General features: G+C 36.2%; 1 pseudogene; it reads left to right on the forward strand.

Moving 5' to 3' along the window:
* The first annotated feature begins 21,396 nt into the window (after positions 1 to 21,396).
* On the forward strand, positions 21,397 to 21,453 carry LOC128778451 (U6 spliceosomal RNA; annotated as a pseudogene).
* The last annotated feature ends 2,726 nt before the right edge of the window (positions 21,454 to 24,179 follow it).

Raw genomic sequence — 24,179 nt, forward strand, 5'->3', positions numbered from 1 at the left:
CCTAAACTAGGTCATCTGTGCATTCCTGAACTGTACTTGTGGCCAGGACAATGCTGTCAGTAAGGACTTAGGCTTGAAAGCTTGAGCCAAGGAACCTAAAACTAATAGGTGTCCAAGGTTGGTTGCTCTTAACTCTGGCTGCACTTAAGACTCATCTGTGAAGTATTAAAAACACAAACAAACAAACAAACTGAAACCTCTATAATCAGGTCTCATCTCTTTAACTGGTGCTCAGGTATCTGTAATGTCAGCAAGCTCCCAGGTGATTATAACATAAGAGCTGGAAATGAGAACTACTGGCTTAGACTCATTAAGATCCACCACTAAGGGTGGACTCAGCTCCCAAAACTGCATGGTTACTACAGCAAGGAATAAAATGATGCTTGGAAATCAACTTCTGTATCCAACAAAATACACCAAAAACAATGAAAACCTGATTACATTTCAAAAAACAAAAATATACACCAGAATTAATGTAGGATTGCCAAATTACATAAGGTTTAGGATAAACTATGTTACATTAGTGTCCCAGGTAAATATTTGTCAAGAAAGAAAACAGAAAACTAATTACAAATAGACCATCGGGAAAACAATGAGTATCAAAAGAATTACCTATCAAAAGAATTTAATCTATCTGAACTTGATATTGGTGCATATATATAAAGTTCAAAACTGATTATTTTGCCAAAAAGGTTTTCCAACATGCATCATATTTTCCAACATGATACAGCATTCAGAGAATATTCTTTCCTTTCTCCCTGCCCCTTTCCAATAGAAGCTTTATAGAATCCTATGTTTTAGATTTAGGACACTTACTATTTTCTTCCCAACCTGGGGTAATTCAGGTTCATCATTTATATTTTTGATAGATAACAATTTTTTATTCCCATAGTATGCTGTAGTTATTAGGTAATAATTATTGGGAAAAAGAGAGGGAAGGAAAAGAAATCCAAGGAGGAAGGGATGACTAAGAAGTCTTTTTTTTTTTTACCTTTTTTAATGTTTTATTTATTTCTGAGACACAGAGTATGAGTGGGGGAGGTGCAGAGAGAGAAGGAGACATAGAATCCAAAGAAGGCTCCAGGCTCTGAGCTATCATCAGACAGCCAAATGTGGGGCTCAAACTCATGAACCGTGAGAACATGACCTGAGCTGAAGTCGGATGTTTAACGAGTGAGCAACCCAGGTGCTCCAAGAAGAAATTTTAATTACAAAGTCACATGACATCTGTTCTTCATTTGATTAACACTTAAAAATCTTGCCATACTTAAACAGACTAGCTCAATTATACTTCTCAGGGCCTTCAGCCCTGAGACCTTGTGTCTTCTTTGATAATGACTGAAATTAACAAATAGAAGTCAAGAAGAAATGCAATGCAAACCTTTCCCAAACTGTTCTCTCCAACAAACTTGGTGACTGCATAAAACAGTATGTACTATACAAGAGACATCAAAGTAAAGAAAGTTATCACGGGTAAAGAAAGGTATTACATTATGTTAAATGGGTCAATTCTCCAAGAAGACATAACAATACTTAATGTGCATGCACCTAATAAAAGAGCCTCAAACTCCATGAGGCAAAACCAAAAGAAATACAAGGAGAAAAAAATAAATCTACTACTAGAGTTGGAGACTTCAACAACTCTCTCTCAAAAATGGACAGATCGATCAGGCAGAACATCAGTAAGGATGTAGTTGAACTGAACAACATTATGAATCAATTGTATATAAGTGAAATCTATAAATTACTTCATCCAAAAAACATCAGAATACACATTTTTCACTAGCCTCCATCAAGACATTCACCAAGATAAATCACATTTGGGCCATAAAACACACAAGTAACAAATATAACAATGAACAGATTTAAAAAACAGAAATCATAAGCACTATCTGCTGTCAGACCACAATGGAGTTAAATTAGAAATCAGTAACAGAAAGTTAACTGGATAATCCCAAAATACAGCATGATTCAAGTATACACTTTTAAGTAACACAGGAGTCAAAGAATAAACTTCAAGAGAAATTTAAGAATATCTCAAAGTGAAAATGACGTCAGCATCATGGTACTATTATATATCCCTCATTCCATCCCCCACCCAACAACATTCAGCATGACTGATGGACAAAACTGCCTTCAAAGGAAATGTGAAATCCAGCACAGCATGCAAAGAAACCTGGAAGGAGTGTCACCTGTCCACTTGCCAGGTAGCTGGCAAACAGACCTCATTCCTGGCTGTGGACCATAAACCAGGGTCAGCCCTCCTTGCTGTGCTCCCAGGAGCCCCTGGAAAACCCTGACTTAGACAATAACCCACACATGAAAGAGCCTTTGTGAAGGACCAGGTTTTCAGAGAGGCTCCCACACACCACTGGAACAACAACAAAAAAACGTACGTATGAGTTCAGACACACTGGAGGAAGCAAAAGAAAGAGTTTGACTTTACCTGTATCACCCCTTGTCCAAGATGGAACAGCTTTGAGCCAAGGGAGATCTTCCTCAGCCTGTAACTTCTCCTGTGGGGGAAAAGGAAACCATACGAGTGAACAGCTAGCTTCTTCATTTCCCTCTTATTCCTTCCAAAGTAATTAATCATGACTAGGGAGTGGATAGAGCAACAGATAGGGCCCTTGGGAGACACTGGAGGAATAGAGATCCTACAAACTGCATGACAGACTCCATCAAGAAGCTTGCAAATGAGCCACTGGGAATACCTCAACCAAAGAATCCCCAAATTATCTATGTGCACCTTCAGTACTCTATATGCCTCACTACTCATGCCATCACCCTGTGCATCCTCCCAGTGGAGGAAGTGAAAGTAGGCTTTAGCAGATGGCTACAGAGTATGCAGAAAGCCAGCTGAATCTGTGGGACAGACACAGACAACAAACTTAAGCTCTAGCACCATGTTTGAGAAAACAAAAAGGAGGCTGTCAACATTTGGCCCTGGACATTTCAGGATCCACAGAAGGCATACAAGCTTAAGAATTATCCTCAAAAGATAGAAAGAAGCATGGAGCACATGTACCCATATAAGTTCTGAGAAAGCCTCTGAACATCTATTAAGGTTAACAGAAGGTATCTCTCTCCCAAAGTCAGACAGTAAAGACTGGAGAAGGTGACTACTACTTCAAATGCAAAGACAGAAAAACAAAACTTTAAGCAACATGAAAAATTAAGGTAACAGGACATGAATGAAGGATCGTAATATCTTGCATTAACTGAATCCAAAGACAGAGATCTATTATTCACCAGATAAAGAATACCAAAAAAAAACAAAAAAAAAAGTGTGTCTGAAGGAATGCAGTCTGCTACAAGAAGACACAGAAAGACAATTTGAAAACTCAGAAAACAATACACTAACAAAATATGAAGTTTAACAAAGAGAAAGAAATCATAAAAAAGAATCAAGCAAAAGTCTGGAGCTGAAAAACACAAAGAATGGAATAAGCGAATCAACATCAGACTTCATCAAGAAGAAAGAATCAATGATATTGAAGACAAAAACTTCCAAACTATTCATTTAGAGGGGAACAAAGGAAAAGGAATGGAGAAAATGAATGTTAAGATGAAAACGATAACTAGAGACCAAGATGATTGCATAATGATTAAAGGGGTCAAATTATCAAAAAAATATATCAAAATTATATAAGCACCCAATATCAGAGCACCTAAACATATTAATCAAATACTAACAGATCAGAAGGGATAGACAACACAATAACACTAGGCAACCTTAATACCCCACATTCAACAATGGAAAGATCATTCAGTCATAAAATGAGCAAAGAAACATTGGACTAGAACCATAATTTAGACCAAATGGACATAACAAATATATACAGAACGTTCCATCCAACAGGAACAGAATAAACATTGTTCTCAACTGTACGTGAAATCTCCTTCATCATGGTAGGTTACAAAACAACTCCTAGCAAATTTCAGAAGACAGAAATCATACCAATTTTTTTTCTGACCACAGTGGTATGAAACTAGAAATCAGGTAACAAAAGGAATGATGAAAAATTAACAAATATGTGCAATTTAAATAACACAATCCTTTACAACTGAAGGGCCAAAGAATCACAAAGGAAACAACAAAAAAAAAAGAAAACACCAAAACAAATTAAAATGTAAACACACATACCAAAATGTAGGAGATGCTGAAAAAGCAATTCTAGGAGAGATGTTTATAGAGGTAAATACCTACATTAACAGAAATATTTCAAGTAAACAATCTAACTTTACACTTCAAAGATATAGAAAAAGAAGAACAAACCAGGTCAATATTTAGTAGGAGGAAGGAAATAACAATGATCAGAGAAGGAACAAAATAGACCAGAAAAACAATAGAAAAGATGAATGAATAAAACTAATATTTTTTTTGAAAAGGTAGGAGACACTATGACTGTTATAAGAGAAATACAAAGGATTATCAGAAACTACTATGAACCAATATAAACCAACAAATTGTATTAACCTAAAGGAAATTAACAAATCCTTATTAACATACAACTTACCAAAAGGTAAGTATGAAGAAAAAGAAAATCTGATCAGACCAAACCTAAATAAGAAGTTTGAAACAGTAACCAAATGTTCCCCAGCAAAGAAAAGCCTAGGATCATATGGTTTCACTGTAAACTCTATCAAATATTTAAAGAATTAACACCAATCCTTCTCAAAGTCTTTCAAATTCTTCCAAAATATTGAAGAGGAGATAATCCCCCATATTCATTTTACAAGACCAGCAATACCCTGATGTCAAAGCAATATAAGGACATGACAAGAAAGTAGACCTAAAGACCAATATCTCTGATAAATATAGATGCAAACCTTCTCAACAAAATGTCAGCAAACTGAATTCAACATCACATTAAAGCAATCATACACCATGATCAAGTCATTTATCCCTGGAATACAGGCTGGTTCAATATATGCAAATCAATAAATATAATACACTGCATTAGTATAATGAAAGATTAGAAGTGGTCTGATCATCTGAGTAGCTGCAGGGAAAGCACCTACAAAATGACAAAATGGTAAATCCTCTCATGATTAAAATAAACACTCACAAATTGGGAATAGAAGGAACATAGCTCAATATTATGAAGTCTACATAGAACTAACCCACAGCTACCATCATATTCAACAGCGAATAAATGAAAACTTTTCCTCTAGGAACATGAACAAGAGAAGGGTGTCCACTTTCACCTTACTATTCAACACAGTACTAGAAGTTCTAGCCAGAGCAATGAGGCAAGAAAAAGAAATAAAAGAAATCCAAATCAGAAAGAAGTACAATTGTCTTTCTTTGCAAGTGCTATGACCTTATATATAGAAAACCCTAAACTGTCCACCAAAAAAACTATTCAGTAAATTGAAGGATAGGAAATCCACATGCAGATATCAGTTACATTGAATATACTAATAATGAAATATCTGAAACAGAAATAAAGAAAATAACCCCCTTATGATACTATCAAAGAACAATAAAATAGTTATGAATAAATTGAACCAAGTAGGTTAGAGATTAGTACACTGAAAACTATAAGACTTTGATGAAAGATAATAAAGAAAACACAAATATAAAGCTATTCCCTGTTCACGGACTGGAAAAAATTATATTTTAAGAATTTCCAAACTGGCCAATGCAACCTACAGATGCAATGCAATTCCTATCAAAATTCTAATGGCATTTTCAAGGAAGGAAGGACGGGAAGAAGAAAAGTAAAAGAAAGAAACAAGAAAGGAAGAAAGAAAGAAAGCATTCCTAAAATGTGTATGAAACCACAAAAGAAACTGAATAGCCAACACATTCTTTTTTTTTTCAACTTTTTTTTTTTTTTTAATTTATTTTTGGGACAGCGAGAGACAGAGCATGAACGGGGGAGGGGCAGAGAGAGAGGGAGACACAGAATCGGAAACAGGCTCCAGGCTCGGAGCCATCAGCCCAGAGCCTGACGCGGGGCTCGAACTCACGGACCGCGAGATCGTGACCTGGCTGAAGTCGGACGCTTAACCGACTGCGCCACCCAGGCGCCCCAACCAACACATTCTTAAGAGAGAAGGGCAAGCCTGGAGGATTGACACTTCCTGATTTCATACTATGTAGCAAAGCTATAGTAATCAGAATAATATGGTACTGTCATAAAAACAAACACATAGATGAATGAAACTGAACTGAGATCCCAGAAATAAAACCTCACGTACACAGTAAATTAATGGGTGACAAAGGAGCTCAGAATAGTCAATAAGGAAAGGAAAGCCTCTTCCACAAATAATAGAGATAGTCACATGCACAAGAATAAAACTAGACCCCTATCTTATAACACTTACAAAAATTATTCAAATAAATAAAAGACTAAAATTTAAGTCCTGAAACTGTAAAACTCCTTCACATAAACAAAAAGAAAAAGCTCTACGGCACTGGCGTTGGCAATGATCTTGTGGATACGACACCCAACACACAGGGAATAAAGAAAATGTTAGGGAAACTACGTTTAAAAAAGCATCTGCACAGCAAAAGCGGGGAAAAAAACATCAACAAAATGAAAATACAACCTACAGTATGGAAGAAAATATTTGCAAATCCTATTTGTGAAGGGATTAATATTCAAAATATATAAAGAACTCATACATCTCAATCCCAAAAATACAATCTAATTTAAAAAATTGGCAGAGGACATAACTAGACACTTTCACAAAGTAGACATGCAAATGGCTGACAGGTACATAAAGAAGGGCCCAACATTACTAATCAGCAGGGAAATGTAAATCAAAATCACAATGCAGTATTATCTCATGCCTGTTAGGATGGCTATTATCGAAAAAAGTCAAGATACAAGTATTGGCAAGGATATGGAGAAAAGGGGATGACTTTGTTCACTATTGCTGGGAATGTCAATTGGTATAATCACCAAAGAAAACAGTATGGTGGTTCCTCAAAAAACTAAAAGTAGAACTACCATATGATCTAGAAATCCCACTTCTAGGTATATATCCAAAGGAAATGAAAATAGGATCTTGAAAAAGCATCTGCATGTTCACATTCATAGCAGCATTATTCACGATAGCCAAGACATGGAAATAACGTTAATTGTCCATTAACAGACAAATGAAAAAAGAAGAGGTGAGATGTATAAATACACACACACATACATACAAACATACACAATGGAGTATTATTTAGTCATGACAAAGAGCAACATCTTGCCATTTCCAACAAGACAGATGGATCTTAAGGGTACTAAGTGAAATAGACCAAACAGAGAAAGACAAGTAGTGTATGGTATCACTTACATGTGCAATCTAAAAAAGCTTCTCACAGAAACAAAGAGTAGAGCGGTGTTTACCAGGGGCAAAGGGGGTGGAAAGGGATGGAGAAATGCTGGTCAAAGAGTATAAACTTCCAGTTATACGACAAGTTCTGCCAATTTCAAGTACAGCATGGTGATTACTGTTAGTAATACTGTATTATAAACAAGTTGGTAAGAAAATATTCTAAATTGTTCTCACCACAAAAAAAAGGTGTTAATTATGTGATTAAAATATCAATTAACACTATGGTGGGCTCATTTTGCAATATATAGGTGTATCAAATCAATACATTTTGTACCTTAAATTTACATGGTGTTATAAATTCTATGTCAAAGCAATGGAAAATTCAACTATTCTTTTTTTTTAATTTTTTTAATGTTTTATTTTTGAGAAAGAGAGTTATGAGTGGAGGAGGGGCAGAGAGAGAGAGAGAGAGACACAGAATCTGAAGGAGGCTCCAGGCTCTGTGCTATCAGCACAAAGCCCAATGTGGGGCTCGAAACCATGAGCCATGAGATCATGACCTGAGCTGATGTTGGATGCTTAACCGACTGAGCCACCCAGGCACCCCCCAACAATTCTTAAAAATGAAGAAGCCAAGGGGTGCCTGCCAACACTCAGTTGGCTGAGTGTCCAACTCCAGCTCAGGTTATGATGTCATGGCTCATAGGTTCAAGCCCGGCATCGGGCTCTCTGCTGTCAGTGCAGAGCCCGCTTCAGATCTTCTGTCCCCTCTCTCTGTGCCCCTCCACCGGTCATGCTCTGTCTCTCTCTAGCTCATGCAAAAATAAACAAATAAACATTAAAAAAAATTGAAGAAGCCAATAACCTAATTTAAAAGTGGGTAAAAGACCTTAACAGATACCTCATCAAAGAAAATATATAGATTGTAAATAGGCATATAAAAAGGTGTTCCACATCATACGTCATAAGGGCAATGCAAGTTAAAACAATGAGACATTTCTGTAAACCTATCAGAATGCCCAAAATCTGGGACACCAACACTACCAAATGCTGATGAGGATGTGGAACAACAAACAGGAATTCACATCCACTGCTGGTGGGAATGTCGAGTGGTCCAGACACTTTGGATGACTATTTGGTGGTTTCTTACACAACTCCACACATTTACTATATGATCCAGCAATTACACTCCTTGGCATTTACCCAAAGGAGCTGAAATCTTATATCTGCAGAAAAACTACACATGAATGTTTAGAACAGTTTTATTCCTAAATGCCAAAAGATGGAAAAAACGAAGGTGTCCTTCAGTATATGAATTATACATAAACTATGATCCACCTAGACAATGGAATATTATTGAGTGGTAAAAAGAAATGAGCTGTCAGGGTTCCTGGATGGCTCAGTTGGCTGAGCATCTGACTCTTGATTCCAGCTCAGGCAGATGCAAGTATCATGGGATAGAGCCTGCATCAGGCTCCACGCTGAGCCTGGAGCCTGTTTAAGATTTTCTCTTTCCCTCTTCCCCCTCCCCCCCCTTTCACTTACACTGCTTGTGCTCATTCTCTCTCAAAAAAAAAAAAAAAAAAAGAGCTGTCAAACCATTAGTACATGGAGGATCCAAAAATGCATACTAATAAGTCAAAGAAGCCAATGCAAAAGGGTACATACCATGCAATTCCAACTGTATGACATCCTGGAAAAGGCAAAACTACAGACACAATAAAAAGATCAGTGGTTGCCAGGGAGCAGGTGGCAAAGAAACTAGTTTGCAGGGCAGAGAGGACCTGTAGGGAAGTAAAATTGCTCTATAGAATACCGTAATAATGGATATAACTCATCATACATTTGTCCCAAACCTACAGGATATACAACACCAAGAGTTAACCCTAAAGTAAACTTACAGACTTTACATGAGTATGATGTGTCATTGTAGGTTCAACCTTGGTTTAAAATAAATAAAGTACCATTCTAGTAGGTGTTATTGATAATGCAGGAGGCTATGCATGTGTGGGGTCAGAAGGTATACAGATGGGAAATATGTACCTTCCTCTAAACACTGTTATAAAGCTAAAATTTCTCTTTAAAAAATTAGTCTTTAAAACAGTATGTACTTACTTAATTTAGGTATGCTTCAAACTTTTTTCCCCTCCCCCATTCAACAAACTAAATTAGATTTAGTCTGATACTATTCAACTTTTATTATAATATGAACCCTTCTTTTGCCAATTAACTTTCACCTTGCCTCCTTTACTTTTTGCCCAAGTACTAGTATTATTTCAGTAATTTTTGCTGCTCAAATATGCAAAGACTCTCCCCTGGTGCAAAATAAATAAAAGCAGATTTCCCCAATGTTGAATTATTTATTAAACGGAGTATTTTGTATTCAGAGTTTAACTACCTTTGCCTATCATATTCATTATAGGACAACTTCAGCCATGTCATTTAAGAAGTGTGTATTAAATACTTGAATTTATTAATGATGGAATTCTGAAAGTTGCAATAGGATTGAGGAAGTCATTTAGTCACACTGGGTCTGAATTTTCTCTAAATGAGAAATCAAAGTCACTGACTAGGACAAGACAATGTCTAAGGTGGAATCCACACCTAATGTTCTCTGCTAGGAATCTAACTTTGGTGATGTTCAGTTACTGGAAATGCAATCAACCAAGATCTGACCACTGTAGTTCCCTAGCTCAGACTTTGGTCAAAAAGGCAGAATATAATTAAGATGATTTAAAATGCACTACACATGGAAGAGACATTAGTTAGCCTGGAAGGGGCTAGGAAGGTCAAGGAGAACAAAATGTGCGGGCAACCATATTTAATAAAGATCTAACCCCACAAATGCAACAGGATAAGAGGAGACTATGAAAGGCTACAAGGCAAACCCTGAAGTTTTAAAGTAACCTGATCATCCTTTTTTATTCTGAGAATTAGTGAAAGATAAATACTTTTAAATTTTTGATGGTTTCAAGTTAGAAATACATTTAGATATGTAATTTCTCTAAACGAGCCCTGAAAATTTAGCACTCCTACCTGCATATGGTCAACTCCTGAATGCTTGCTTTATCATAACAGATTTGTGCATCTTCTCTAAAAATTACAAGAGCAAATTGTTAGACCTTTCTCATAAGTCTGTATCATCCATGAAACTGCACAGCAAGTGGGGAATATTTTGAAAATCTTAAGGATGGTGTGACTATGACTTTTTCTAGGTGGTTCCAGTGTTTTACAAGCATACCTCTTCTCTCATTCAGAAAAGTTTGTTCAGGATCCGATTCCCTGCCTACTTTACTCTATCAAATGAAATATTGTCATTTCTTCAATTTCTTACACCTGTATCATTTTCAGGAATTCAAAAATCAAATAGCACAGATTTCTGTATTACCCTCTTGGATTCTTAAAGTACTTTATTCTTTTCTTTCTTTCTTTCTTCCTTTCTTTCCATCTTTTTCTTTTTTTTTTCATCTCTTCCTTCCTTTCTCTTTCTTTCTTTCTTTCTTTCCTTATTTCTTTCTTCCTTTCTTTTTTTCTTCTTTCTTTCTTTCTTTTCTTAAAGGAAGGTACCAGCCTGACTGAGTGGCCAAAAACCCACAAAACAGGAAACTGTATCACCTGACTTGGGCAATTAATCTGGATAAAGTCATATTTCTGCTGTGTTGGTGATGAAATATTAATTAACTTATCACTGCAATTCTTTTTTTATAATTTTTTAATGTTTATTTATTTTTGAGAGAGAGAGAGAGAGAGAGAGAGAGCAAGCATGAGCAGGGGAGGGGCTGAGAGAGATAGAGACTTAGAATCCGAAGCAGGACCCAGGCTCTGAGCTGTCAGCACAGAGCCCAACGCGGGGCTTGAACTCACAGACTATGAAATCATGACCTGACCTGAAGTCAGACACTTAACCAACTGAGCCACCCAGGCACCCCAACACTGTAATTCTTTACAAAAGTTTTAGTTTAATGTGTTTGAGGGCGCTCATAAACCTTTTCAAATTTTATGCAAAATTGGGTTGGTACAGGGATTCCTTAACTGTCACCAGATTCTCAGTCATCACTCAATCCCACAAAAAAATCAAGAACCACAATGAAGGAAATATACACCATTAATTTTTAAAATTTTTCAAGTTTCTACTAAACTATCTGAGCTCACACAACCAAAACAATTAAACATACAAATATTATTCTAGCATTCATCAGGAAGATGAATGCTTACACATTAACTCCAATGAGATAATAATCAACCATAGTAATTTCTCATACATTAATTTCTCAGCTTTGATTCGGTTGTTTGTGGAAAGTACATACTAGTTTCAAAGGAAAAAGTAGATGAGAAGTGATAAAGCACAAGAGAAAGCATGAGGTTGGCATTCCAAAATTTATTTGGGTTAAAACTATCTTCCTAGTTCTTAAATAAAGGACCAGCTTCACCATTTGTGAGTAACTTAAACTGCTCCACCTAATTGTCATGACATTCTTGCAGCAGGTCCTTACTCTCACCTCACAGAGGAGTAAAGTCAGTGATGCTAAGTTTCTTGCCCAAGATCACACATATCCCTGTCCTGCAAATAACCAATGACATTCCCCAGAGTAGTAAGAACTCCCAGTGTCCATATTTGTACTGTCGTTTGACACAGGGCTATTCAGCTGATCACTAGGATATGTGTTACCACAAGCTGCCATGTTTACTTCACTGGCATATAAGCTATAGGGCGGATACCCTTCTGCTTTCTTGTAGACCCTCACAGGTATGTGTATAGTAGGGGGCACAATTAGAGCTGCTTCACGGGCCTGTGACCTGTACAGTCTCACAAAACCCTGTAGAGATGGTCCCTGTGCGTCATTTAATACTCTGCTACAGCCATCATGAAATGCTTAATAATTTTTCAACTAATTACTCTTCATTTTCATTTTGCATTGGCCCTGCTAATTATGTAGCTAGGCCTGAGCACAATATAAGTATTGGCATATATATAATTGTATTGGTATGCATAAAGATACTGATAAAAATTGATGATTTCAATTATTATCCACATGAGCTAATATGGCAGGAAGACCTAATACAACGTTAACAGGTATCCTTAAAAAATCATGGAAGATAAGAATATTCTCCTCTCCCTTATAAATGGTTTAGGTTTGCCTATGACAAGAGAAGTGTATTAATCTGTAAAGAGATTCCTACTCCAGTTTAAGATAAAGTTTATGTTCTAGTTTATCATAGTGAATATGCATGTAGTTGCATCACATAATAGTGGGTTTTTTTTTTTTTAGGTTTATTTATTTTGAGAGAGAGAGCGCGCATGCAAGTGGGAAACGGGCAGAGAGAGAGAGAGAAAGGATCCCAACCAGGTTCTGCACTGTCAGTGTAGAGCCCGACACAGGCCCCGAACTCACGAACCGTGAGATCATGATCTGAGTCGAAGTCGGACACTTAACCCACTGAGCCACCCAAGTGCCCCATCACATAATAGTTTTTTATCTCATGTGATAAACTTTACCGGTTTGTGGGGAAATTAAATATTTTCATCTTTTAACAAAATATTCCCAGTTCAAATTAGTTCCGTGAATAAAATTACCTTCATCACCAACACTGGCCTCAGACATTTCACGTCATCTTGTGAAATTCATAAATGAAGTATGACAGGCCAAAAGTAGTGTCACAACTTTAAAAACTTAAGAAAATGAACATCCAGACTATTTTACACAGCAGTTTCCAGCCGTGTCTATGGTACTGCTATTTTGGACTATGTGACGATGCAAGTGGAGGAAACGGTGGTAAGAAAATTTTCTGGTAAGGTTTTGTGTCTTCTAACCAGACTATCCTAATTATAGTAAGATTGAATGCAACAATTCTGAAGTTTAGATGAAGGCGATAAAAGGCTTTGGAAGCTTGGGGAAAGTATCGCTGTCTGGGTCCTACTCATCAAATTCTGACTTAAGGGGTCAATAACGCAGGCTGAGAATCAGATCAGGGTATTTTAAAACCTCTAAGTATGGCTAAGACACTGCTTTCAGTGCTATGATGAATAAAAGAAAAGGAGATGCTGTTCTAGTTTACATAAAAATCCAGCTCACGCTGTAACTGCTAAAACTAGAGCTACCTCCTTATAGATGTGTCTGAAATGAACAAATGCTCAACACCAGTCACACCCATTTCTGGCATATACCCAAATACACATCAAGTCAGTAATCTGCCCTGAAATGCACTCTAATACCTCTAAGACATAATGCACCATTGACTTTAGTATTGGGGGAAGTTTCGTAAGTTCTTTTAACTTGATTCCCCAAGGATCAGTGGTCCCTAAGAACGTAAACCAACGTTACTGGAATATTATTTCTAAGCAGACAAAGGAATCTTGGAAAAATAAAAACTAGTGTTGTTATTCTTCACTAAAAGGTTGTTTGGATCAATCTTAAGCCAAGACGAGAGAAACTGGTTATTGCCGTATTCAGTCTAATGCTTTTGACAAAACCCAGGAACAGAAGCTCACATTCCATTTGTTCCAAAGGGCCTTCTGGGTTGCTTAAAATACCTTTATTATTCTTGGGCCTGGTATAAGACATGTTCATTTCTCACATATTACTGTGAGGTTAATTTTTGCAATACAAAGACCCACTCATTGAAATCTACAAATAAAATAGCACTAATAGGTAGTGTACAATAGTCTTAATTTGAATAATATTGCTTCAAAATAACTTAAAGATCTAATTCAGTTGTATAGAATGTGAAATTTCAGCAGATCTCACTTTTTTTCAAACATACTGTGACCACTTTCAAAAAATTTTCATTTATATAACTTACTGTTTTTCCTAACTTTGAATGTTCTTAGCGAACTGAACATTCTCATATTTTTGTGCTTCTCTCTTGATAAAATTTGCTCAGGGGAAGTTTCCACTGCATTGAACATGCAAATCCGCATTTCCCCTTTGAAAACTTCAGGCATATTTATAGTCTTCTTTAGTGGAAAGAGGTGCCATGACAATACTTGCTGGTCGAGAGAAAAGAAGGAAGGGAGGAAGGCGAGGAAAAGAATATCAATAACAACATAAGTGAGTTCCCTCAAGGCAACTAGAAGGTATATCAATGGGTGACAAGGGTCTCAATGGACTGGCAGATGGGTGAACATCCACAGAACGCGGCAAACAGAAGGCGGGCCCATAGCATATACAGTTTAACACTGAGTACCCCGTAATCTTAAATTGGCTTCATACCCCATAACTTTGGAGACCAAAACAGTGTGTCTGAATCCGACTCCGTGCACTCACACAGGAAACCCATTGAGAACTGTATTCCCACATCTTGTGGGGAAACCATGCTTCTCTATAACTGTAAGGTTATCATGTTCTGTGATATGTTAATAGGATAAAAGACATACTTACTAAGAAGGGCACAAAAAAGGAACAAGGTAGCCTTTTTATTTTCTGTAAGTGACCCAATCTTCCTCCTTCTGAGAAACATAAGCAGAATTCAAGTTGGCTTAATAATTTCAGCTCTTTCCAGTTAAAACCTTTTCTGCCAGGCTTTTATGGATAAAGCCTTCACAGGTTACCATCTTTTCCTCCCCTTATTCTCCCTAAAAGAAGGCTAAGTGGAGCTCAGATAACCTCAGGGTGGTGGAAAAGGGAGCCTCATCTTCTGTTCTGACCAGTTTTTCTAATAAGGATTATAAATTATACATGATTTCAAATTTAAAACATTTTCTTACAGCAGAGGAGTAAAAAATATTCATTACTGGTTAAAGGGATTATAACTCCTATTTCTATTAATTTCCATGTAAAAAGACTTAAAAATGTCATCTGTGCTCTATAAAAAGGCGCCACAGTGGTTGAGTGCCATTGACCTCATTGCAAACTTCCCTTTATTAGACTACAAATTTAGTGGAAGCAGCAGCAACAATGATCTCCCTGAAAGTGTTTTTCTTTCTGTTATGTGTACTTGGGGGTAAATCTTACAATCTCAGAGCTGTCATTATGAAAAATAAGGTACAATTACTCAGAATTGACCCTTTCAAGCTCATGAAAAAGTTCCCGTTCCTATATCCAGTCACGTGGGTATCCACAATAGACGTGAAATGCTGATTCTGAAAAAGCATCAAGTTCTAACAGCAAGAAAAAGCTTTATGTCAAATGGATTCAAAAGCATATGACAGAGAAGAGATAGAAAGTTCTGACAAACTGACCAATTGAGTGCTAGACAATTTCTAAATCCTACCACAGCAAAATGACAATTTCTCATCGGAAGTTTCTACCTAAAGAGAGAATTCAGCAAGAATGAATTGGCAAAGACAAAGAACAGAAATAACACACACTAGGCTATGTCAACACATCCTTTGGGTCAGATTAAAATGTAAGGCTACAAATAAATAATGTTTTTAAAATGTGTTCTACTAACAGATTTATTGCCTGAGGGATTATCCTAAGAAAGAAGGACTAATGATATACTTTTATTGGAGATCATGAACATCTTCATCAATTATTGAAAAACAACAACTATTGTTAGTTCAAGCTCTCCCAATGAGGAAACCAAGATTTTTACATGACAACCTCTGAAGAAAACTGAATGTGTTCTATTAATATTGTTGCACAAATTTCGACTATGAGTTTGAAATCAGGAAATTCGACAATGCATTGTAATTAAAAGTACCAGGTATATAAAAGCTGCTTTTAATATTTAATTTTGCATTGTAATCTAACATGAAATTAAAATACCAACAATCCATTCTCAGTTTCTGCACTCACTGAAGTAATAGTAGCTGTATTATTGCAGCAGCTACAATGAACAACAAAAATCTGTTCTCCTTTCCCAGGGAAGAATAGCAGCATTATGTCCGTGGTGTCTCTGTGGCTTTTACTGAATAAAGGAGATAAATTTAGCTTTTCATTGGGTCAGTTTACTGCACCCTGCACACTGTTTAGGGAAAGGATTTGTGTTACAACTCTATTTCTCTCACAATATTTTTTTTTCTCTGTGTATTTTATGTATTTGTGTTTTGGTCTTTTCCATCTCTGCTTAGATCTCCCCCCCCCCCCCAGTGGAGACGGATATGTGTGTATGTACTCATGCGCGCACACACACACACACACACACACACACACACACAGTTCTGATTCCTGAAACACAAACCATGGTCAATCTAAGGACATCACAGATCACAGACAGAATTTGAAATAAAGATCACACCTCACTTTCTCTATCTGAGCTCTATCTACAGCCATGGAAGGCTTCAGAAAACTACAACGTCCGTCCTATCCAGCAATTTCTCTTAACTATTTCTGGAGAAGTATGGGGAAATCTTTCCAACTATAAATCAACAAATTGTTTATGTCAATAGAGAGATGTGCAATGGCTTTTTCATTTTAGACAATGTTCTCTTTCCTTCCTAATTATTTTAGTGTATAGAGTGACCTCACCATTGTATTCTATTTAAAAAGGCAACCAAGTTCCTAACCAAGTTCCTTATCCAGATGAAAGCCCAACTATTGGCATACTGTTTGTATAACACTCACTTTAAAGGCTTTATCCAACTACTTCTATACTTGTAGGAATACAGAGTATTATTTTTCTATTTCTAAAATATATTTATAGGCTTTACATATTATTTTTCATATTGGTTTTTCCACTCAATTTGTTCTTGAAGATTATTCCATGTTCATGCAAACAGACCTACCTCATCTTTTAACCTCATTTGCTCTCTTCCAGAACACAGAGGAACTATATTTTAACCATTCTATTATGATGAATATCTCTGTAGCTTTCAAATTACTGTTATTTCCATGAGTACAACAAGAAACATTCATGTTTTGTGTACTTACACAAATGTTTTATTCTAATGGAACAGTGGAATTACTGGATTCTAATTTGTGAAAATTTTTATCAATTCTAATACAGGATGACAAATCACTCTCCATGTTGGCTGTAATGTTCACTTCCACTGACAGCAAAGACTTGGTGTTTCTCAACTACGAAGATAGCAGCTCAATGTCTAAATATCTTCTACATTATTCACTTGAACCCACATGGATTTTTTTTAAATTAGAATTCCTGTTGGCAGGATATGCTTAATTTTTCCACAACAACCGATTCTCCCTATTGTCTTATACCTTCCTGTTATGTGTAGGCATTTGAGGATGTTATCTATGCCCAGAATGATGCCCTAAGTTATCATCCAAAACAGGCCATATTTGAGAGAAAATCCAAATAGGGGGCAGGGGTGGACTCTAGAACAACAGACACAAATCTGGATCGCCCTAAGCAAATTGGCAAATATGGTCACCCTACATATCTTAAATAGCGATCTTATTTTTAATCCCACCTCCCCCAGCACTAGAGGTGTTCAGTATCTCCACATACATTTGCCATTTGTATTTCCTGTCCTATAAATCGCTTATAATGTGTGCCCAACTTTCTATTAGTTCATGTTTTTTCCTTAAATTTTAGGGATTCTTTTTACATCATGTCTCATTTTATTGGTTTAATAGGTTGTTCATTTTCCTTGTTTCTCTGGTGCTTGCCTTTCTGTCTAGGTTTATGATGGCTTATGTCAAATTAAAATTTTAAAATCTAATGTTACATTATTTATGTATTTTTCACACACGTACACACATATACACATACATATATATTTTTACATTATATATTCTCTATTTTATATATATATTTTACATCTGGAAGGATGTATACCAAAGTATCAATTGTAGCTATTTCTAGCTAGTAATTTTTATCTTATATAATATCATTTTTCAAGTTTCATGAAATAAACACATTCTATTAAAAAATTAACGAATCTGCAGGTAGGTCCCATTGTGTAATACTATGTCTCCTCACACAATGATGATACCCTTACCACCCGAAGATTTCCACCTGAAATCATCTTTGTCCAATTCACTCCCAATAATTCACTCCCACTAAGATTAACCACCTGAGGAAACTGAAGTCAACACACTTGCTTTACATATGATGTCATCAGAGCCTTCTGAGCCATCCTCCCCCCACCTTTCTTTCTAGTTGATGCTACTTGCTCTTAGGCTGATCCTATGTAATTTAGCTCTCACAGCTCAGGATTTCACAGGGGTTTTTCCCCATCAAATCAGTCTTTCTCTAACCTCCTTTTCCTCCAATATAATTAACGCATTAGTTGGATCTAGTTTTATTTGTCTTTAATTGTTTTTCCTCAGATAAATTACTCTGAAGAGACAAGCGTTTCTACACCACCCCCCCATACACAAACAATTGGATGGCTCATTCTGTCTCCATACAGTGTCAGTAATCTAAGATTAGGGAATTCTGTAACCTCAGATCTCAAATGGTAACAGCTGTATCCATTTTATTTAAAGGCATTCACTACAACATTTTATAGCTAAACTGTAAGCCGTCAGACTGGGAAGCAAATACAAATACTCTTAATCTTTACCAGCCTCGCCTGTTTTTTGGTTTTTGTTGTTGTTGTTGTTGTTGTTGTTGTTGTTGTTGTTTTCATTTGGGTAGGAAAGCCAAATTGGTTAAAAATGAATGCTCCCATTTTCACGGCTTGTCTTCCATTTTAAATATAGCTATCTGTCCACATAACTGGGTAAGTTCAAGATTGGCCTAGCTACTGTTGTTCCGGTATTCACTGAAGGATATATATGGGAGTACCATGGAAACAAATGATATATTTAATACTATATCCTGATCAAACCAATCTTCAATCACCTAATGTACATATACCACCTGTTATATTGACAAATTTCCCTGAGATGTATGAAACTAATGTAATAGATTTTAAAATACCTTTTGCCCCCATCAATCCATCAGTCATTTTTGAGAGAAGGAAACAGCAAAATTAGTAAACATTCTTTGGCATCATTTATATAGACTCTGATTTGGAAAAACTACTCCTGCCTCGTTCATCTTGTAGTGATAAATTTCTAGGGAAGAAAACATCCAGTAAAACTCATTTATCACCAAGACCTTAAAATGAAAAATGACAACCCTGGGAAGAAAGTTTCTCACGAAGGTAATTTCTGGAACAAGAGGGCTACTATGATGACATCTAACAGTGCAGCCCTTCCTCACTTTTCTGTTGCCAAGGATTCTGAATGGAGTTGAAAGTGCTTATATCCCTCATCAAACAGTTTTGGAACTATAATGTCATTGACCCTGACTACACATAACAGAAATCCTGAGACCATGTGGGTGATGATACTAAGGTGAAATAATGATCTTTCTTTCCAGGTTCTTACTAATCTTCACATGTCTAAGAACATGATAGCAGGTGACTCACAGAAGTTCAGAACAAACCTCGCCCTATATCCATATGCCAGCGGAAAGTAATTAGGTCCAAACGGACTGTCACTTGTCTCAGTAAGAGAGAGTGTGGGGAGACAGAGATACAGTCAAAGTAAAGGGAGATGGCTTTTTAATAATCATAAGTAACCAAAGTCATAAAGATAAAATACCAGGGACTATTAATTGCAGTAATTCAATGTCTTCTAAAACTCAAACCTTGGTCAAAAACTCTGCAAGTACATTAAGAACAAGTATCATTTTCCAAACACTTTAAGCCACAACTCTGTTATTTTCAAAGCTAGGTATCCATTAAATAGGCATTATACATGATGACTGACTCCAGTACCCTCCTTCAATTCGAGCTTGTTTGAACTACCACATACAGAAATCTATTAGGAATAACATTCTACAACCTATCCAGCTTATGGAAGCAGGTCTCTCTTTGGGAAGCTTATTAAAAATGTCACCTTGGACAACCAGATGGCATTCTTTCTCCACATCCCTAACCAGTCAACATTTGAGGCAAATCAGAATGGTTTGCTAAGCACCATCGCTCTTGTTTCTTAGGGTAAACATACCATTCACCTGGACAGAGTCCAGAAGTGAGAAGTAAAATAAATCCTTTGGCTGGATAGATGGAGAGAGGAAGGAGCTGGTAAGAGTTGGAAAGAGTTAAGGAGTTCAGACTGCTGCATTAATGAGAACTAAATGGAGATGATCTTCTCCATTCCTTCTCTCTCCCTTTATCTTGAGGTAAACACATTCATACAGTAGATCCTAATGCAGCATTTTAGTCTCATTCATGTTCACTAAGTAATATTTATAATATGGTACTAATAAAATTACCCCCAGTTAACCCAGAGATAAGTCCTACTACATATTTGATATGTCATTCAATATTGTTCCTATTTATATAGAGAATGTGCATTTAACGGTTGACAGATTTGGAATTATGTTCCAAATACAACTTTTGTACTCTGTGGGTCATGAGCATTTTTCCATGTGATATTCCCCCAATTTTAATTTATATGATAAATTTTACAGTATTTCTTTATTGGATCCTTACATCATTCCCCATTTTCACTATTATAAACATGACTGAAATTATTACAATCATGTGTACCACCTCATTATACTCTTATAACAGCAGACACCAATATATATGTTAATGCTATTGATACACTAATATTTTTGGAGAGCTTTTAAAAAATATTGGCACCTGGGGTTCACCACCGAAGATTCAGATTTGATTGATCCAGGATGAAACCCAAGTTTCTCTGGCTTTTCAAAGTTCCCTAGGTGATTCAAGGGGGCAGTCAAGGCAGAGGCAGATATGTGTTATTAGCAAGTGGACATCCTTAATCGCAATACTAATTCACACACCTCCAGCATTTTGCAAAATTGCCTACTCTGCCCAACATTGCAAACTGGCCTCATTTGAATCTTTGTCAAATAGGTGACAATGGTTTCTCATTATCTTCTCATTTTTGATTCCTAGTGAGACTAAACATTTTTCAAGTATTTACTACCCATTTGTCATTTCCCTTTTATGAATCACCTCTTTATATTCCCTGTCCATTTGTTCAGTTGCAATGTTCAAGTTTTTATTATTGTAAACAATCATTCATGAGAATTAATTATTCTGCCAAGGAGAGCAAATTTACCATTTATCTTTTAATTTTGTTGATGGAGGGTATATGAAAATGTGAAATAATTAAATCTATTTTTAGATTGTTTTTCATTATTTTTATTCCTTGTTTAAATCACATGTCAGCTGATGTCACTAAAAATCAAAAGAAAAGCATACATCACTAAATTCATTTTCTTAGTCACTTCAAGACTTGAGTTTCCGCATGGCCCCTGCGCAAGGATGACACGCAAATTCGTGAAGCGTTCCATATTTTTCTGGACAAAAAAAAAAAAAAAAAGACTTGAGTTTCCATTGTTTTAGTTCAGTTTAATGATTATCTTACCATCTTGGTTGGGCAATTGTTGTGTTTTGGGGGGTTGTTGTTGTTGTTGTTATTGTTGTTTTGAGAGAGAGAGAGCGAGAGCTTGTGGGAGCCAGGCAGAGGGGCAGAAATAGAGAAAGCGAGAGAAAATCTTAAACAGAAAATCTTAATCCACATCCAGCACAGAGCCCAACGCAGGATTCAATCCCACAACCCTGGGACCATGACCTGAGCCAAAATCAAGAGTCGGATGCTCAATTGACTGAGCCACCCAGGGGCCTGGCCATGGTTGTTCTGCACTACATTTACCCAGACTAATAACCAGCCTGTTTCTTTCATTTATTACTAATTATTCCCACATGGGAATTTTGTGAAGGAACTTTGAGAGTCTGGGAGAAAACCATGTGGCAGAAATCAATGATAAGATGTCCATCTTCTTAAAACTCTCTTCGCTCTATTTGATGGGACCACATCCACACAGAGCTAGCACTTTCCTCTGATCCATGCATCTTTTTCTACAAACATCAAATTATTATTAACACAGAACAGTCTAAGTATTTCCTTTGTTGTCTTAGATCCAACCAAGTCCTTTAACTTTGTTTTGGGCAGAATAAAATATCAACTATAACAGACCCTACCCACATCTCATTGACTTAGTGCAACAGTTTCTGCAGCTACCATCCAGTGCTATGGTACAGGTAGAGACGGGGGTGTGTTCAGTTGCTCAGGAACCCAGGATTCCATCATTGGGTGCTTCCACTATCTTCTTTGCTTTCAAACACCAGAGGTCAAACCAAAGGAAGAGAGCTTAGGAAAGGCACAAAGGCCCTTACCTGCCTTGGTCTTAAAATAACACACCTCACTGATCCATGTATTCAGGTGGCCAGAAATATTCACATCACTGCATCTAGATACAAAGGGGCATGTGGTCTTTGCGTGCTGAGGAAAAAAGACATTTTCCTAAATAATGAGAATTTCCTTCGGAAACAAATTCTCAACTCAGATGGTAAGAAAATTATTCGTATGCTCCACTGAAAGACACTCCAGACTCTAAAATCAAAAATCAACTTAATAATATATTATCTAGCTATTACATAATCTCATTATTCATATTAAAGTATCAATATCCCTGCCCTGCAATTTATTTTGGTATGGAGTATGGATTAAACTTTATTGCAAAAAGGTAACCAATTGTCCAACACCATTTAGTGAATAATATACTTTTAACATTTGACATGTTATCTTGATCATACAATATGAGAAAGACAGAATGTTTCTGGAATATCAATTCTATTTATCTATCTAATTATCCTTGGAAAAAATGTTATTGTTATTGTAGCTTTATAATTTATTTTAACATATACCAGGAAATTGCCCCTTTGTCATGCTTGCTTATAAAATATTTTCTTCTTCTAAATGCTTATTTGCCATATATACTCTATTTGAATTCCGTTTTATGTCTGGAATCATATTCCTTCTGCCTGGAGAACTTTAGTATTTCCTGTAGCATAGGTCAGCTGGTTATAATTCTACTTTTATATATTTGTCTTTTATTCTCCTTTATTTTTTCAATGCATTTGATTTTGTTGTTTTTTTAGGGGGGGAGGAACGTTATTTTGCTATTGTTAACTCAACTTTTGATTGACATAATTGTAGGTCCACACACACTTATAGTAGATACAGAGAGATCTCATATACACCTTGCCCAGTTTCTCATGAATGTAATATTCTGGAAACTATACTATAGCATTCCAACCAGGATACTGACTGGAATAGAATGCACTGATCTTACTCAGGATTTCCTCATTTGTGCTTGCACTCATTTGTGTGTCTATCTATGTGTATGACTCTATGTGTATATTAAGTTCTATAGAATTTTGTCAGTTGTGTAGGCTTGGAGATTTCTATTTTTGAAAGTTATTTTTTCTGGAAATAATTGACATTTTTTTTTTATTTTTAATGTTATCACTGTATTTTCTCCTGGTTTGTCTCCTTTCTTATTTAGAAGTCAGCTATCATTCTTCTATTTTTACTCTGCATATCATGTGCCTTTTTTTCTCTGACTGCCTTCAAGGTTTTCTTTATGTTTGACTTTCAAGAGTTTGAACATGTAATGTCTACATATGTGTGTGTGTGTGTGTGTGTGTGTGTGTGTATTTATAAAAAAGGATAAATTCCAAACAGTGGACTTTTGAAGCAATGGAAATTCATGAGTAGATTCAAGTTGCTCAGAGAAGCAGAAAGCATCAAAGTTTCCCCTGTGAGAAGGCTATCATTCTTTGACCAAATTGCAAGTGGGGCCTATAATAGAGGAGGCTGTGTATTTTGCACTTGGGAGATTTATTTCAGTTCATTCTACTTTACTTCACATTCATCACTATCACATACTTATTCTTTGGGGGATTTTCTTTCATCTGATCAGGAATACCTTCAACACTACGACATCTACCACGAATAAATTGCTGTTTCTTTCCTGTTTCGAGCAGGCTAAAAAAAAAAAAAAAAAAAAAAAAAAAAAAAAAAAAAAAAACAGCCTATACATAATGACATTTTAACATTCTCATTGACTTCCCACCAATGTGTAAATAGAGAGTACAATTGTGGACCAAGAAAGCGCATTAGGTTGGGATTGATGTGTACTTGTACACATTTGTACTTTACATTTTCAACAAATAGCCT

This window comes from Panthera pardus, unplaced genomic scaffold (assembly GCF_024362965.1).
Source record: "Panthera pardus isolate Hobbes unplaced genomic scaffold, ASM2436296v1 HiC_scaffold_2, whole genome shotgun sequence".
Taxonomy (NCBI): Eukaryota; Metazoa; Chordata; class Mammalia; order Carnivora; family Felidae; genus Panthera; species Panthera pardus.